Source organism: Oncorhynchus keta, chromosome 6, assembly GCF_023373465.1.
Source record: "Oncorhynchus keta strain PuntledgeMale-10-30-2019 chromosome 6, Oket_V2, whole genome shotgun sequence".
In the NCBI taxonomy this organism is placed as follows: Eukaryota; Metazoa; Chordata; class Actinopteri; order Salmoniformes; family Salmonidae; genus Oncorhynchus; species Oncorhynchus keta.
Window position 1 is genome coordinate 4,363,064 of NC_068426.1, and position 9,397 is coordinate 4,372,460.

General features: G+C 51.6%; 1 long non-coding RNA gene and 1 pseudogene across 2 annotated transcripts; both read left to right on the forward strand.

Moving 5' to 3' along the window:
• LOC127930624 (arfaptin-2-like) overlaps nt 1-4,528 on the forward strand; it is a 41,328-nt pseudogene extending 36,800 nt beyond the window's left edge.
• Nucleotides 997-2,406, forward strand: LOC127930627 (uncharacterized). Of its 2 annotated transcripts, none has more exons than XR_008138481.1 (3): nt 997-1,053; nt 1,530-1,580; nt 2,341-2,406. It is a non-coding gene; the product is annotated as an uncharacterized LOC127930627 (long non-coding RNA). The 2 variants fall into 2 exon arrangements; XR_008138480.1 differs by lacking the exon at nt 2,341-2,406 and adding an exon at nt 2,149-2,214.
• Nucleotides 4,529-9,397: the final 4,869 nt, after the last annotated feature.

The window sequence follows — 9,397 nt, forward strand, 5'->3', positions numbered from 1 at the left end:
ATTTTCCTGACACCACACTCCGAGGGCCCTCACCTCACCTCACCTCCTCCCTGTAGGCCGTCTCGTCGTTGTTGGTAATCAAGCCTACCACTGTTGTGTCGTCCGCAAACTTGATGATTGATGATTGAGTTGGAGCGTGCGTGGCCACGCAGTCATGGGTGAACAGGGAGTACAGGAGAGGGCTCAGAACGCACCCTTGTGGGGCCCCAGTGTTGAGGATCAGCGGGGTGGAGATGTTGTTGCCTACCCTCACCACCTGGGGGCGGCCCGTCAGGAAGTCCAGTACCCAGTTGCACAGGGCGGGGTCGAGACCCAGAGCTTGGAGGGCACTATGGTGTTGAATGCCGAGCTGTAGTCGATGAACAGCATTCTCACATAGGTTTTCCTCTTGTCCAGATGGGTTAGGGCAGTGTGCAGTGTGGTTGAGATTGCATCGTCTGTGGACCTATTTGGGCGGTAAGCAAATTGGAGTGGGTCTAGGGTTTCAGGTAGGGTGGAGGTGATATGGTCCTTGACTAGTCTCTCAAAGCACTTCATGATGACGAAAGTGAGTGCTACGGGGCGGTAGTCGTTTAGCTCAGTTACCTTAGCTTTCTTGGGAACAGGAACAATGGTGGCCCTCTTGAAGCATGTGGGAACAGCAGACTGGTATAGGGATTGATTGAATATGTCCGTAAACACACCGGCCAGCTGGTCTGCGCATGTTCTGAGGGCGCGGCTGGGGATGCCGTCTGGGTCTGCAGTTTTAGAACGCTTGAAATGGTCATGGTCCAATTGACTTAACAACGAAAAACAAGTTTAGCTTTCTTAATTAACCCAAAAATCAGTAGTTACATCTTGTCGTTAATCAAAGTTAGCTGGCTAACTCATTGATCCTGCTTTGTAGTGCACCCCTCAGGGTAGATTTAGCAGAGTTGAGTATGATGGGTTATAGCTCATCTCTCCTCTCTCTCTGATAGGTTAGAGTATGATGGGTTATAGCTCATCTCTCCTCTCTCTCTGATAGGTTGGAGTATGATGGGTTATAGGTCATCTCTCCTCTCTCTCTGATAGGTTAGAGTATGATGGGTTATAGGTCATCTCTCCTCTCTCTCTGACAGGTTGGAGTATGATGGGTTATAGCTCATCTCTCCTCTCTGACAGGTTAGAGTATGATGGGTTATAGCTCATCTCTCCTCTCTCTGACTGGTTAGAGTATGATGGGTTATAGGTCATCTCTCCTCTCTCTCTCTGACAGGTTAGAGTATGATGGGTTATAGGTCATCTCTCCTCTCTCTCTCTGACAGGTTAGAGTATGATGGGTTATAGCTCATCTCTCCTCTCTCTCTCTGACAGGTTAGAGTATGATGGGTTATAGGTCATCTCTCCTCTCTCTGATAGGTTGGAGTATGATGGGTTATAGCTCATCTCTCCTCTCTCTCTCTGATAGGTTAGAGTATGATGGGTTATAGGTCATCTCTCCTCTCTCTCTCTGACAGGTTAGAGTATGATGGGTTATAGGTCATCTCTCCTCTCTCTCTCTCTGATAGGTTAGAGTATGATGGGTTATAGGTCATCTCTCCTCTCTCTCTCTCTGATAGGTTAGAGTATGATGGGTTATAGCTCATCTCTCCTCTCTCTCTCTGATAGGTTAGATTATGATGGGTTATAGCTCATCTCTCCTCTCTCTCTGATAGGTTAGAGTATGATGGGTTATAGCTCATCTCTCCGCTCTCTCTGATAGGTTAGAGTATGATGGGTTATAGCTCTTCTCTCCTCTCTCTCTGATAGGTTGGAGTAAGATGGGTTATAGGTCATCTCTCCTCTCTCTCTCTGACAGGTTAGAGTATGATGGGTTATAGGTCATCTCTCCTCTCTGACAGGTTAGAGTATGATGGGTTATAGGTCATCTCTCCTCTCTCTCTGATAGGTTGGAGTATGATGGGTTATAGGTCATCTCTCCTCTCTCTCTCTGATAGGTTGGAGTATGATGGGTTATAGGTCATCTCTCCTCTCTCTCTCTGATAGGTTAGAGTATGATGGGTTATAGCTCATCTCTCCTCTCTCTGATAGGTTAGAGTATGATGGGTTATAGCTCATGTCTCCTCTCTCTCTCTGACAGGTTAGAGTATGATGGGTTATAGCTCATCTCTCCTCTCTCTCTGATAGGTTAGAGTATGATGGGTTATAGGTCATGTCTCCTCTCTCTCTGACAGGTTAGAGTATGATGGGTTATAGGTCATCTCTCCTCTCTCTCTGACAGGTTGGAGTATGATGGGTTATAGGTCATCTCTCCTCTCTCTCTCTGATAGGTTAGAGTATGATGGGTTATAGGTCATCTCTCCTCTCTCTCTCTGACAGGTTAGAGTATGATGGGTTATAGGTCATGTCTCCTCTCTCTCTGACAGGTTAGAGTATGATGGGTTATAGGTCATCTCTCCTCTCTCTCTGACAGGTTGGAGTATGATGGGTTATAGGTCATCTCTCCTCTCTCTCTCTGATAGGTTAGAGTATGATGGGTTATAGCTCAAATCTCCTCTCTCTCTCTGATAGGTTAGAGTATGATGCGTACAGGGCAGACCTAGAGGAGTTAAGCGTTGGACCCAGGGATGTGGTGAACATGGCCCGTATAGATACAGCCCAGGAGCAGTACCAGATCCACAAGGACAAATATGAACGTCTTCGCTCTGACGTCACTATCAAACTCAACTTCCTGGATGAAAACAAGGTGGGATACACCTCCTTGATCCTCTTTTGTTCTTCTCCTCTTATTCCAGCTCTGCATCACACCTCTAGACAAGTACACACACACACACACACACAGACAGGCAATGACACGAGCACTCAGACAGAGGCCTGTGTCTGTATCTCTCTTTTGCGTATCAGTGTGTTGATCTCTCTCGCTCGTCCTCTCTCTCACCCCTCTCTCTCTCTCGCCCCTCTCTCTCTCTCGCCCCTCTCTCTCTCTCGCCCCTCTCTCTCTCTCGCCCCTCTCTCTCTCTCGCCCCTCTCTCTCTCGCCCCTCTCTCTCTCTCGCCCCTCTCTCTCTCTCGCCCCTCTCTCTCTCTCGCCCCTCTCTCTCTCTCGCCCCTCTCTCTCTCTCGCCCCTCTCTCTCTCGCTCCTTTCTCTCGCTCCTTTCTCTCTCTCCTTTCTCTCTCTCTCCTTTCTCTCTCTCCTTTCTCTCTCTCTCTCGCTCCTTTTCGCCTCTCTCTCTCGCTCCTTTCTCTCTCTCTCTCTCGCCTCTCTCTCGCTCCTCTCTCGCTCTCGCTCTCTCTCTCAGGTAAAGGTGATGCATAAACAGCTGCTCCTGTTCCATAATGCCATCTCAGCGTACTTTGCTGGGAACCAGCAGCAGTTGGAGCAGACCCTGAAGCAGTTCAACATCAAGCTGAGGCCCCCAGGGGCCGACAAACCCTCCTGGCTTGAGGAACCATGAGGGAGGGAGCCACAGGAGACAGGGCATCCCAGGAGAGGCCCTCCTAACCTGGGAAACAGCGGACCCCCCAAAACCCTTACTATCCACTACAGTGGACCACGGACGGACAGACAGACGGACAGGACAACGTAGAGATGGATGGATGGATGAATGGGCCAAGGGCCTTGTATCTATAGAGGACTGTGTCACAATCAGGGACTTGTCTTATTTTCCTCTCTTTCATGATCTCTCCTTTTCTGTCTTTATCCACAAATCCTCCTGTATAATATATTATCTCCAGTCCTCTATGTAAGTGATAATGCCCGAGAAGCCGGTGTTTGGAGGATATATTGGCACCGGTTAGGCCCGAGACTGAGTCGTATATATCCTCCAAACACCGGCTTCTCGGGCATTATCACTTTTACACAACGGGTTACCAACACATTCAAATGATGATTGACATATTTTCATTAAACGTTATTTTGATGAATTTATTCATACTATTTCGTCCTTCCACAAGATATTTATATAGTCCAGACACACATTCTGTGGTTGCTACCCAAGCCAGCGGGTTGTTCGTTCCAACGGTTCGGCTGCCAGAGACACCAACCCAGTCTTTCAGTCTTTTTGTTCTGTATCTGTGGACGCGACCCAGTCGTTCCTTGTAAATGCTCCATTGCCATACTGGCTAGCTCGCTAGCTCGCTACTCCATACTGGCTAGCTAGCTCGCTACTCCATACTGGCTAGCTAGCTCGCTACTCCATACTGGCTAGCTAGCTCGCTACTCCATACTGGCGAGCTCGCTAGCTACTCCATACTGGCTAGCTCGCTACTCCATACTGGCTAGCTCGCTACTCCATACTGGCTAGCTTGCTAGCTACTCCATACTGGCTAGCTACTCCATACTGGCTAGCTACTCCATACTGGCTAGCAAGTGCAGCCAGAATAACAACAAAGTAGCTGTTTTCTAGTTAGATTTCTTTGGATACAACCATAACAATGAACTAATGATGCGCAAATTTGCCTGGCAGAGAAAATGTGCTCTCTTGTCAGGACACTGTTCAGACAAAATAAATACAATCCATGACATCAATTTGAACTGATGTTAATAAATGAAATCCACCACAGCTGAGATAGCTATATCTACTTCTTGTCACATTTATCTGTACATTCCCCTGGATGGTGTATTTGGTGGAAATATCTGTCAGTCTGTGCTACTGCTATTGCTGCCTTGCTTCATCTTTTAGGGTGTTGATAATGCTGCAGTGTTCTCTTGGTTTTCCAGTGTTCTCCTGGTTTTCCAGTGTTCTCTTGGTTTTCAGTGTTCTCTTGGTTTTCAGTGTTCTCTTGGTTTTCCAGTGTTCTCTTGGTTTCCAGTGTTCTCTTTGTTTTGCAGTGTTCTCTTTGTTTTGCAGTGTTCTCTTGGTTTGCAGTGTTTTCTTGGTTATTTTTTAACGAGAAATGAGTTTGGCTTTGGTTGTCTGTTCTCCTCTTGGACATCGCTGTAACTGGAGGTTAAACCACACTTTCTGGACCAGACCCCTTGGTCTACCGGGATTTCAGAGCCTGGCCCTTGTCCTTATCGGTGATGGGAGGGTGTCTGTTTGTGATATCTTAGCTGTTTTGATGTTACCCAGAAATACACGATTGGAGGTGGTAAATTCTGTGTCCTTCATAATGCACCAGCTGCGACCGACGGTTGGGTCATTTAGAAACCGACAGACGGGTGGGTCATTTAGAAACCGGACGACGGGTGGGTCATTTAGAAACCGGCCGACAAACGGGCGGGTCATTTAGAAACCGGCCGACAAACGGGTGGGTCATTTAGAAACCGACCGACAAATGGGTGGGTCATTTAGAATCCGACCGACAAATGGGTGGGTCATTTAGAATCCGACCGACAAACGGGTGGGTCATTTAAAATCCGACCGAAAGACGGGTGGGTCATTTAGCAACCGACAGACGGGTGGGTCATTTAGAAACCGACCGACAGACGGGTGGGTCATTTAGAAACCGACCGACAGACGGGTGGGTCATTTGGAAACCGACCGACGGGTGGGTCATTTAGCGACCGACGGGTGGGTCATTTAGCGACCGACGGGTGGGTCATTTAGCAACCGACCGACAGACGGGTGGGTCATTTAGCAACCGACCGACAGACGGGTGGGTCATTTAGCAACCGACCGACAGACGGGTGGGTCATTTAGCAACCGATCGACAGACGGGTGGGTCATTTAGCAACCGACCGACAGACGGGTGGGTCATTTAGCGACCGACCGACAGACGGGTGGGTCATTTAGCGACCGACCGACAGACGGATGGGTCATTTAGCGACCGACCGACAGACGGATGGGTCATTTAGCAACCGACCGACAGACGGGTGGGTCATTTAGCAACCGACCGACAGACGGGTGGGTCATTTAGCAACCGATCGACAGACGGGTGGGTCATTTAGCAACCGATCGACAGACGGGTGGGTCATTTAGCAACCGACCGACAGACGGGTGGGTCATTTAGCAACCGACCGACAGACGGGTGGGTCATTTAGCGACCGACCGACAGACGGATGGGTCATTTAGCAACCGACCGACAGACAGGTGGGTCATTTAGCAACCGACCGACAGACGGGTGGGTGGGTGGGTCATTGAGAAACCGACCGACAGACGGGTGGGTCATTTGGAAACCGACCGACAGACGGGTGGGTCATTTAGAAACCGACCGACAGACTGGTGGGTCATTTAGCAACCGACCGACTGACGGGTGGGTCATGGAGAAACCGACCGACTGACGGGTGGGTAATTTGGAAACCGACCGACTGACGGGTGGGTCATTTAGCAACCGACCGACGGGGTGGGTCATTTAGCAACCGACCGACGGGTGGGTCATTTAGCAACCGACCGACGGGTGGGTCATTTAGCAACCGACCGACCGACGGGTGGGTCATTTAGCAACCGACCGACCGACGGGTGGGTCATTTAGAAACCGACCGACAGACGGGTGGGTCATTTAGAAACCGACCGACAGACGGGTGGGTCATTTAGAAACCGACCGACAGACGGGTGGGTCATTTGGAAACCGACCGACGGGTGGGTCATTTAGCGACCGACGGGTGGGTCATTTACCTACCGACCGACAGACGGGTGGGTCATTTAGCAACCGACCGACAGACGGGTGGGTCATTTAGCAACCGACCGACAGACGGGTGGGTCATTTAACAACCGACCGACAGACGGGTGGGTCATTTAGCAACCGACCGACAGACGGGTGGGTCATTTAGCAACCGACCGACGGGTGGGTCATTTAGCAACCGACCGACGGGTGGGTCATTTAGCAACCGACCGACGGGTGGGTCATTTAGCAACCGACCGACGGGTGGGTCATTTAGCAACCGACCGACGGGTGGGTCATTTAGCAACCGACCGACGGGTGGGTCATTTAGCAACCGACCGACAGACGGGTGGGTCATTTAGAAACCGACCGACAGACGGGTGGGTCATTTAGAAACCGACCGACAGACGGGTGGGTCATTTAGAAACCGACCGACAGACGGGTGGGTCATTTAGAAACCGACCGACAGACTGGTGGGTCATTTAGCAACCGACTGACAGACGGGTGGGTCATGGAGAAACCGACCGACAAGCGGGTGGGTCATGGAGAAACCGACCGACAGACGGTTGGGTAATTTGGAAACCGACCGAAAGACGGGTGGGTCATTTAGCAACCGACAGACGGGCGGGTCATTTAGCAACCGACCGACGGGCGGGTCATTTAGCAACCGACCGACGGGCGGGTCATTTAGCAACCGACGGCCGGGTCATTGTGAAACCGACCGACAGACGGGTGGGTCATTGTGAAACCGACCGACAGACGGGTGGGTCATTTAGCAACCGACCGACGGGTGGGTCATTTAGCAACCGACCGACGGGTGGGTCATTTAGCAACCGACAGACGGGCGGGTCATTTAGCAACCGACAGACGGGCGGGTCATTTAGCAACCGACAGACGGGCGGGTCATTTAGCAACCGACCGACGGGCGGGTCATTTAGCAACCGACCGACGGGCGAGTCATTTAGCAACCGACCGACGGGCGAGTCATTTAGAAACCGACCGACAGACGGGTGGGTCATTGAGAAACCGACCGACAGACGGGTGGGTCATTTAGCAACCGACAGACGGGTGGGTCATTTAGCAACCGACAGACGGGTGGGTCATTTAGCAACCGACCGACGGGCGGGTCATTGAAAACCGACCGACAGACGGGTGGGTCATTTGGAAACCGACCGGCGGGTGGGTCATTTAGCGACCGACGGGTGGGTCATTTAGCAACCGACCGACAGACGGGTGGGTCATTTAGCAACCGACCGACAGACGGGTGGGTCATTTAGCAACCGACCGACAGACGGGTGGGTCATTTAGCAACCGACCGACAGACGGGTGGGTCATTTAGCAACCGACCGACAGACGGGTGGGTCATTTAGCAACCGACCGACAGACGGGTGGGTCATTTAGCAACCGACCGACAGACGGGTGGGTCATTTAGCAACCGACCGACAGACGGGTGGGTCATTTAGCAACCGACCGACAGACGGGTGGGTCATTTAGCAACCGACCGGCGGGTGGGTCATTTAGCAACCGACAGACGGGCGGGTCATTTAGCAACCGACAGACGGGCGGGTCATTTAGCAACCGACAGACGGGCGGGTCATTTAGCAACCGACCGACGGGCGGGTCATTGAGAAACCGACCGACGGGCGGGTCATTGAGAAACCGACCGACAGACGGTTGGGTCATTTAGAAACCGACCGACAGACGGGTGGGTCATTTAGAAACCGACCGACAGACGGGTGGGTCATTTGAAACCGACCGACAGACGGGTGAGTCATTTGGAATCCGACCGAGCGACGGGTGGGTCATTTAGAAACCGACCGACAGACGGGTGGGTCATTTAGAAACCGACCGACAGACGGGTGGGTCATTTGGAAACCGACCGACAGACGGGTGGGTCATTTGGAATCCGACCGGCGGCGGGTGGGTCATTTAGAAACCGACCGAGCGACGGGTGGGTCATTTAGAAACCGGCGACAGACGGGTGGGTCATTGAGAAACCGACCGACAGACGGGTGGGTCATTTAGCAACCGACAGACGGGTGGGTCATTTAGCAACCGACCGACGGGCGGGTCATTGAGAAACCGACCGACGGGCGGGTCATTGAAAACCGACCGACAGACGGGTGGGTCATTGAGAAACCAACCGACAGACGGGTGGGTCATTTAGAGACCGACCGACAGACGGGTGGGTCATTTAGAAACCGACCGAGCGACGGGTGGGTCATTTGGAAACCGACCGAGCGACGGTTGGGTCATTTAGAAACCGACCGACAGACGGGTGGGTCATTTAGAAACCGACCGACAGACGGGTGGGTCATTTGGAAACCGACCGACAGACGGGTGAGTCATTTGGAATCCGACCGAGCGACGGGTGGGTCATTTGGAAACCGACCGGCGACGGGTGGGTCATTTGGAAACCGACCGAGCGACGGGTGGGTCATTTGGAAACCGACCGGCGACGGGTGGGTCATTTAGAAACCGACCGAGCGACGGGTGGGTCATTTAGAAACCGACCGAGCGACGGGTGGGTCATTTAGAAACCGACCGACGGGTGGGTCATTTGGAAACCGGTTGAGCTAATTAAACTGTACCGCTCCCCTTTTCCCAGGATGTACGTTGCTCCAGGATGTACGTTGCTCCAGGATGTTAAACTCTTCCTTTGTGACATTTCTGTCGACAACTTTTGTTTGTTGTTATCTTCTAATCAGCCCTCGAAGTACCGCACAGCCCAGTTTGTATTCTTAATGGTGTTTTCTTTGTTGGGGATTTTCTCTTGGTCGTTCAATACATTATTTTTCACATCTGCATGCCTCGGTTGTATTTCCTGGGTAGTATATTATTTTCTCCTCCCCATTCATCCATATTCATGCTGCCGAAAAGAGAAAAATAAATG